This window comes from Dipodomys merriami, unplaced genomic scaffold (assembly GCF_024711535.1).
Source record: "Dipodomys merriami isolate MVZ:Mamm:240054 unplaced genomic scaffold, mDipMer1.0.p SCAF_141, whole genome shotgun sequence".
Taxonomy (NCBI): Eukaryota; Metazoa; Chordata; class Mammalia; order Rodentia; family Heteromyidae; genus Dipodomys; species Dipodomys merriami.
The window spans coordinates 2,151,295-2,160,972 of NW_027202727.1; the positions used below are offsets into that span (position 1 = coordinate 2,151,295).

At 34.4% G+C, this 9,678-nt stretch overlaps 1 pseudogene; it reads left to right on the plus strand.

The window, feature by feature from the left end:
- The first annotated feature begins 2,288 nt into the window (after nucleotides 1-2,288).
- On the plus strand, nucleotides 2,289-2,388 carry LOC138826306 (U6 spliceosomal RNA; annotated as a pseudogene).
- The last annotated feature ends 7,290 nt before the right edge of the window (nucleotides 2,389-9,678 follow it).

A 9,678-nucleotide genomic window follows, 5' to 3' on the forward strand; every position in this document is an offset into this window, starting at 1 on the left:
TCTTACTATGTTAAACTGATAGGTAAAACATAAAACAACATATGATAAAGCAACTATTTGTGACTTTTTAAAATGTACCTTAGTAAGTGATTAAACTTACTTTATTAGCTAGTGTTTGGGTTTGAATTATGGGAGGTTTTTCTATTTGACACATTTCTGTAAGGCACCTACTGAACAACACAAATGGTGGGTGGTACTATTTCTACACTTTAATGAATGGTTGAACCTGTTTGGCATTAGTGCTGGGTAAATAAAACAACTCTATTGTAACTTGCACCCTAAACTTGAAAAATTTGTAATGTCAATATTGTCTACTTGTCAAATGTTATTTTGGTGAATGTGATTTTTAAGAGATTATTTGAAAAAGAATCTGTTTTCAGGAGATTAAGTGTAGGTTATCATTGGTTTGAGAATGATAACATTTTTATTCTACAGAAACAAGTTTTACTGAAGTACCAGTATTTTGAAGCATTAACGATCTTCTCAATTAATGTTTTTGTGAATTATATTTGACCTGTAAGTCAAGTTTTCCTAGCCTTGGTAGACCAATTATGGATCTATCGTTCTGGGAACTATTTTTTTTTTTGCCTACTTATGCTGGACTGAAATCTTGGAGTAATCATTAGAAGAGGGGTATTAAAATTAATTTTGTGACATTTGTGATCTTGGTCACTCATATGGGCTGGTCATTTGTTAACTGAAAGTTTGAATTACTGTACTTTCTCTCAGATTTTGTGATCTCATCTTTCATTTTAAGTTGCATTGCATTACACAATTGCTTACCACTAATTCCGGTGTCATAAGGAATTGAGATGGATTTTCAATTAATTTCTGTTGTCATGTTTCATGAGCCTAGGTGAGAAATCTTCCCCTTGTTATCAGATGAAGAGGATAACTAAGACCTGGGATCCTAGGACCCGTTGGTCCTGCAGAAGAATAACACCTTTTAGATATCATATCAGCAAAATTTGGGTACAATAAGTAGAAATGCTTCAGAAATATAGAGAAAAACATTTTGCAACCAATGAGTTAAAACAATAAACAGAGCAGCAGAGTAAAATCCCTTATAGATTAGAGGAAAAAAATTGTTTTTTTTTTACAATGTGAATTCAGAAGACCAAGAATACTTAGAACATATCACATGTTTATACCAAAGACATTGCATTGATAGTTTATATATTCTAATGTACATTCTAAACTTTATTATTTATATTCAAATCTATTTATTGTAATAAATATCTATTTATTTGTCAAATTATCAATTAATTCTAGTAAGTTTCACTGTGTGAAAAAATATCAGCACGTATAAATATAAAATATATAACTATAAAATATAAGAAAAAAGGCACATGTTTTGCAATGTTCTGTTGTGGTTAGGGTATCAAAGGCAACTGTGATTTAAAATATTATTCCATTATTTCTACCTCAGTGTTTGGTAGAGTTGGACCTAAAACTTTACCATTTGGAGATTTACAGCCTAGAGACAAGAGGAAACACTGTGATTAAAACATTACCAATTTAAGGCCTAATATCGAGGAGAAACATATAGACTTCTCTTGTAACTATGAAAATATTTGATGAAAGAAAGGCAGTAGTGTAAATTCCTGCCTGGATGGATGGTAGATTGGCCAGGACATTTGGTAATCATGCATGTGAAATTTTTTTTCACCTTCTTGGCTTTAGCTACTATTGAAATGTTAGGTATAAAAAACAATTATATTTTGATAAAATACCTTCTAGCCTAAATGATTCTGTCTTAACTGTTTATCTCTCTATGATCCCTTTTAACTAATATTAGTTTTGTTCCAATAAGAAAATCTATGCTGTCAGGGTAAGATATTCTGGTTGGTCTGTTGCTACAGGGAAGAAGAGTAAAGGGTCAGGTAGACATTTATACCAGTAAGACATCATTTAGGAATTTTTAAGCTGCAGAAGTTTAGAAGTAGCTCTTAAACAAGGCTTACTTTGAATCCATTACCTCCACAAAGCTAACTCAGTTTATAAATAAGTACTTGAAAAACAATCACCTTTGGACCTAGCTATAAAGGCTTCAAAGTATGATCAAATTTAAAATGAAAAAGACTTACAATAGTCATTGACAAAAAAATTGCAAATGTGAGCAATCGACCAAACAATATTAGCTTTTCCCAATATACACAGAATTTTAGAGAAGTGAGATCAATAACATTTTTAGGAACAATAAGGGTTCCTAGTTACAAACAGTCAACCAAGGATATATGCCTGTATAAAGATTGCTTCAATAACTACTTAAATTTACAGGATACTACATGCTTCAGCAGGACGTTTACCCAAATTACTACAATATAGAGATTATCATGGCACTTGCACAAGGATGATATTAAAATTTGTGAAATATTCCATATTTTTCATTCTTGAGATGCAAGAAATGAAAAACAGTTATTAAAAATTGATTACAAAAATACAAGTCGTTATGTCGAAAAATGAACTTTACAACTTTGTGCGGGTGGAGGGGTAGCAGGGAGGATTGAGTGGGGAAGCAGGGGAAGGATGGGAATGGATGGGAAGGGTAAATACAGGAGGAGGCTACAATGCTTGATAAAAAATGTACTCATTATCTTGCCCATGTAATTGTAACCCCTCTGTACAGTATTTTCACAATAAAAAATTTAAAAAGGCAAATATAACAATATATGTAATTCATTGAACTGAAAGTTAGTTTGACATCAGTGTGTTAAATCCTCACCTTAGAATGGCCTTTACATAGCATAATCTTTACAAAACATTTGAAATTGGATAACATTGTCATTTTATCCCAAAGAAATAAAATAATATAAGGACCTAGGGAAAAAAAGGAATCTTAAACTTTTTCTATATGGAATGCTATCTGAAATAACACATTTATTAACGAACCTATATATTATAAAACAATGTATAATTCAAAGTATTATATCTAGGAGAGAATTAAATAGATTATGGACATTATACAAACAAAATACAGAGTATTTTAAAATATACTTTTTTCATACAAGCACCAGAAATATTTTTAGTTTCTGTACTACTCATTTCAACAGATAAGTTAAAGTGATTTCTGGTTTAAAAATCACAAACCCTGCAGAAATCATTATAGATGTATACAAACAACTCTTGAATACATTTTGACATCAAAGTCAGGCAATTCACTTGAAGAATACTATGGAATCCATGAATTTTTAAAGTAAGATATTGCTGTTGCTTTGTATTGTGAAAATATTTTGTACAGACACAAAGATGGATTGGCATTTTTGAAATTTAAGAATCTTAACCAAACCATTATGAGTTAGGAGAACAATTTTTACAGCCTTCCACAATTTAAAAGAGGTAGTGATACTTATTTATCCTTTTGGCAATATTAAATGCAGTTTCTTCCAAGTTGTTCTTCAGACCTGGTTTGATATAATGCTTCAATAGAAGGCAATCCAGCATATCTTTGATATTTCTATTCCAAGCAGCAAGATGCAAGGGAGTCAAGAGGACTTTAGTTTGGGAAATGCTATCTGCCTCAATGTGAACTAAGGAAGCAGCCACTCTGGTATTATTCAACATATAAGCACTGTGCAGGGGTGTCTAGCCATTCACAGTAATTGCATGAATATATGCCTTGAGCCACCAACTCATGGACCATGTCTAAGTGCCCACTGGAGGCTTCCCGATGAAGAGAGGTATACTCATCATCATCCCTAGTATTCACATGAGTGGCCTTTTAGGAAAGCAGTGTCTGCACTGTAGTAAGCCAATTATTTTCAGCAGCCCAAACAAAAATTTGCTTTAATACTTCTCCATTTTTTTGCAAATGATATCATTCCTCACTTTTTCATCTTGTTCCTTGTCTTCATCAGAATTGCCTAACCAGAGACAGTGAGTACCAGTGGGAATGGGGTGCACATGTATTCCCGAATAGTTCACATTGGTTGAACTGGTCAGAAAAATCCAGTGAATTTTCTACATCTGTTATTTCACCATGATTTTCTTTCTCTTTTTCCAATTTTACTATTGGAAATTATTCTAACTGGAGAGTAGGGAATTCATAGAGAGCAAAGGAAAGGTTTTCCTCCATATTCAAAGGTACAGACTGAAAATGGGACCAGTGGTGTCTTCATGTGCAGCTTATTATAGGAATGAGAAAATATGAAATAATGCCTTCTATGTAAATGATTTGGGAAATGGCAGAGCAGAAATGGCAACCAAAAATATAAAAGCAAAATAAATTAGGATAATTATGGAGCAGTCACATTATCTATGAGAACCATGAAAGGGAGAGAGGAAGAGAGAGACAGATGTACAATGACCTAGCTAGCCAAAAATCCATGCCTCTGATCAATTTATAGAGCAAACAATTTTATTTTTTAAAAGAGGTGGAAATGGAATTTATGAATTTACTTGAAATTAGTAAATACATTTTTATTAGCCTACATAAAGAGACATAGCTTTGACCAAATTATAGACAAAAATCTAAATCCTTGATAATTCTAGTAACAGATCTGACTGAAATCAGTTGAATCACACTTTTCCTGTAGAGTGAAGGAATAGGTCCAGGCTAGGAAAGCAGCTAGAGAAGGCAGACCGATTGTATCTGTGACAAAACTTTGTGGAAAATGGTATCAAGGATTAATTACTGGTGATCCACTTGCACTGGAAGTGTGAATCTGAACTATTGCTTGCTGATTCTGAACTATTTCTTTAATAATTATAAGTTCCAAGAAGAAAAGGTGAGATTTAATTGATAGCAAAGGATTAGTAATACACTTTGACTTCTCATTAAGCACCTTCAATCATCAAAATCACATGAAGACAATAGACAGGCCTACTTTTTTGGATGAAAACAAGTATCTTTAAAAACAAGGTAATTAAGTATTCCTACAAAGGACTTCTATTTTACTACTGCATTATATAGTTTTTCTAATGTTGGGTAACAAATAATGGATCTATTAGAAAGCTCTTAAAGCTCATATGTTCAATAGTGAGTTCTCTTATATTATACCATGGTATTTTTGTTTATGGTTTTAAGAAGAAATTTACTAGCTTAAATTTCTGACAAGACAATATCATCACTGTACAACTTGCTTCTATACTCTAAGTTTTAAATTACTATCTAATATGTGTATTAGATAGCTATAGAGGAAAAACTAGAAGCCACACTTGTGGCTCATGTGTTTATCCTAGCTAATCAGAAAGATGAAATCTGAGGATTGTGGTTTGAAACCAAACCAAGCAAAAAAAAAGTCCATTAAATTCTGATTTGAAAGTAACCAGCAAAAGCTAGAAATGGAGCTGTGGGACAAGCAGTAAAATTCTAGGCTTGAGAAAACTACAACAAAAAAAACAACAAATTCTGGGACAGAGCCAGGCCATGAGTTCAAGCCTAGTATTAGCACCAAACAAATGAATTCATTAATTAATTAAAATAAATTAAGTGGTCACATGTGGCGAGGCAAGTAAAATGTGACACCCATGGTGACTGGATTGTGTATTATTTTGTAATAAGGCAAATTAACATTTGTCCTAATCACTAAAATTTTATTTGTACTTTTTTGTACTAAACCCTGAATTTAGCATGCAAGTATATGTGTGTACATGTGCACACATGTGTGTATGTGTATATGTGTGCGTGTGCTGTTGCAATGTTGCTTGCCAGTGTGGACAAGGTGAGGCTCAAAAGAGCTAACTGTGTTGCAATGTTTTTATTTATCAGTGTTCTGTCATGTCATTTCTGTGGAGCCACCCTTCTGTACATTTTATTTGTCAAATAATAACATCATCATAATCAAAGCATATACAACATTAAGTTAGATAAAAGAGACCACTTTCAGCTCTTATTATATGTTAGGTAAGAAGATACAGATATAATTAGGTAGTAAGTTATTGCTGTAAGATGACTGTCAGTACAAAATATGTATTTGACCTCTTAAATTGGTTATACTTTTAAGATATACTCTTGGAGTGAGTTTGACTGACTTGACCAAACAGGTATTACTCTCTGGTTATTCCCGTGAAACACAAGGTGAATAAACTCTTTCTGGATTTCTGTTGAAAATAACTTTCTTTGTAACATTATATCTATTCTCACTAAGATAATCAACCCTGTATTTATTAGGTTTGAATATCCCATCATATTGACTGAAAACCAGTATTGTGGATATGCTTGCTAGATATACCTTTCAAAACAAACAAACAAAAAGCATGTGTCACCTCCAGATTATGGATGCATTTGAAGTTCTTTTGTACATGCAATGGGATCCTCACTAATGGCTCTTTTGTGAAAGTAACTATCACAACTTTAACAAATAAGGCTTTTCGAATATCTTTTCCAATATAAATAACAACCCCGAGAGCGTCTTGCAATTTCTGAAAAGCCTTTAAATATTTTTAGTATTATTTCAGTTCATTGACTATAGAGCTATAGACATTTCTGAAATAAATATTAAGATCTGAAGATGTAAGTGGGTATATAGGCTTTTTATGCAATAGAATATTATGAAATATTATGAAATAGAATAAAAGGATATAAGTGAATTTGGTAAGCTAATTATTAGAATAACTTTGTTTTCTAGTAACAGTTTTTTTTTTCTTTTTTGGGGGTCCGGTCTTGGGGCCTTGAACTCTGGGCCTGGGCACTGTCCCTCAGCTCTTCAGCTCAAGGCTAGTGCTCTACAGCTTGAGCCACAGCACCACTTCCGGCTTTATCCTTTTTGCTTATGTGGTGCTGAGGAATAGAACCTAGGGCCTCATGCATGCAAGGCAAGCACTCTACCACTGAGCCACATTCCCAGCCCCAGTAACAGTTTTTTGAATGTAGATGATGCAGTTAAATTATTTCCTTTGTGGCTCTGTACTTCAGTTAGTTTTATAATCTTGATAATTATAAGAGTGAATTTGTAGAAAAATAAAGGTATTTGAAAATGATGGATTAATCTTGTGTTTTCTGTTCTACTCCCAAGAAAATGAGTTATTTTCAAGTGTTAATATTTTATCATTGAATCTTCAATATCACAAGAAATTTTGAAAAACATGCAGTAGTATTCATGTCTTTTTAAACCAATTGTATTCGCAAGTTGGAGAGTCTTTAATTCATGCTTAGGTCTAGGTGTCCATGATTTTTAACCTCTCGTTCCTAACATTAATGATAGGTAAGACTGCATTTTTGGGTATATGAAAGGTAAATATTTATCTGGGGTCAAAGGTGATTTTTATATCAGTCTTGCTTTAATAACATTTTAAAGTAATACATTTCTCTCAAAATGTTGGGTATAAAAAGCAATCAAGATACCTCTAATGGTAAACAACTTATGTGAGCTACAATGTGGAAATGATTGGTCTATAAGACCTGCAATCTGTTTCCATCAGGAATTGGGGAGATTATTCTTTCAGTATGACTGTGATGCAGTGTTGTCATGGGATAGAATATAATTTCTACAATTTTGAGCTAGAAATCAAGAATGTTATAGTTTAGCAGTTCCTTTAACCAGGGAGGTATAAATTGATTATGAACTTGGAGTTTTCATATTGCAGTTACCTATTTCCTTTTTTTTTTTAGTTGGTCTTGGCACTTGAACTCTGGGCTTGGGTACTGTCCCTGCACTCTTCCGCTCAAGTCAAGCACTGTACCGCTTGAGCTACAGTGCCACTTCTGGTTTATTAGCGGTTTATTATAGATAAGAATCTCTCGGACTTTCCTGACTGGGCTGGCTTTGAACAGCGTTCCTCAGATCTCAGCCTCCTGAGTAGCTAAGATTACAGGTATAGCCACCGACATCCCGCTTAGTTTCCTATTTTCTAACAAAGATAAAGTGAAATATTATTAGAGTGTGGACAATAATTCTGGGAAATTTTCCTAGAATTAGTGAACTAAGTGCTGGTATTTTAGTCACAAAATAGAATGAAGTTATTTGATACGGTGGGAATGGGCCGCAGGCTAAGATTTACCATTTGTGAAATGTTGTACTAGTAATTCCAACTCTGAAGACCTCAATATCATCATCTGAGAATTAGAAATAGAAGTAGTTCTACTTTATGGGATTATTGTGAGGATTAAATTAGATACCATAGGTAACGTACTTGGAAAAACAATCAGCATTTGATCCTTTCTACCTGTTATTTAATCATGTGATGAATTCTAACATTTTTACTGTGATTTTTATATTGTTTCTCTTTAGGATATGCAATGTGATGTATTGACATTCATTTTGTTGGTCACTTTTCTGTCATTTTGAGGAAAATAACTACAAAGAAAATTTCTGAGAAGGAAACTATTATTTTGATTCATGATCTAAGAGAACACAGTTTAAGGTTCAGATGTCTCCATTGTTTTTTTTTTGGGGGGGTCTAGTCGTGGAGCCTGAACACTGGGCATGGGTGATGTCCTTCAGCTGTTCAGCTCAAGGCTAGCTCTCTACCACTTGAAACACAGCGCCATTTATGGCTTTTTATTTTTGCTTATGTGGTGCTGAGGAATCGAACCCAGGGCCTCAGGCCTGCAAGGCAAGTTCTCTACCACTGAGCCACTTTCCCAGCCCCGTCTCCATTGTTTTTAATTATATTTTTATTAAATAGTTGTATGAAGGAATTTCCATTCAACAAATCAGTTTATAAGTACAATGGATCTTTACATAACTTTCCAATACCCTTCCAAACCTCACCCCACTTTCATTTCTTCTAGTTTCTGCATTGAATATTATACCTTCCCTCTCTTCATCCAAAACTCTCTTTATTCCTTCCCTTTGACTTCCGCTCATATCTTCCAAATGATAGTTTCTTGGTATTCATTTTGTTGGAATAAAAGTTCAAATTTATAAGAAATTACACCTTTTAAATATTCATCTGCAAAGAGCATGCTTTGGTTAATACTGTTGTGTAAACTTGCATAAAATCCTATGTTCCAAATACGCGACCGAACATGGGTCCTCTGTGTGTCTGGCTCTGACTTAGTTCACTTAACATATTTTTAGATCTATCTATTTCTTTGCAAATTATGTAACAGTCTTCATAATGGATGGGTGCAATCCAACTGTGTATATGTGCCCCACTTTCTCCAAACATCCTTCTACCGTAAGACATCTGGGCTGTTTTCATAACATGGCTATGGTAAATAGTGCAGCAGTGAACATGGTTGTGGAAGTGATTTTGCTATATCTTTTGGAAGAATTCGTCACTATCTTTCTGGGAGCAATCCTCCAGACAATTTTTCAAGAATAAGCACATCCCTCCTTTCATCTCCATCACAACGTTTTGCAAGGCCTCAAAAACACACTACCCCCTACAGGTCTCAATAAGCTAAAACCACACTGGGCCCATATTCTTTCAATACATTTTTTTCATGATTATACACATAATTTACTGAGAACCTTCTATGTACTTTTCTAATGTGGGAATGAGACACATGACAATAGAGTAGAGTTCCGGGAAGATGGCGGAGGAGAAGCTGGAATCTGAACAAGCTCTTGCATAGAAAGCAGTTTTAGAGTTCCCGTGAACAGTCCCAAGCCAGAGAATCACACCAAGTGTGCCATCACAGGACAGAGAGTTAGTCAAGAGAGGGGAAGCCAAGGAAACACATCAGCTGCCGCTGCGGCGGCAGGGACATGGCGGCGACCACCGCCGCGGGGTCATACCTGAGACACAGAGAGTCCGGGACGAAGGAGCCAGACGCAGCCGACGAGCAGA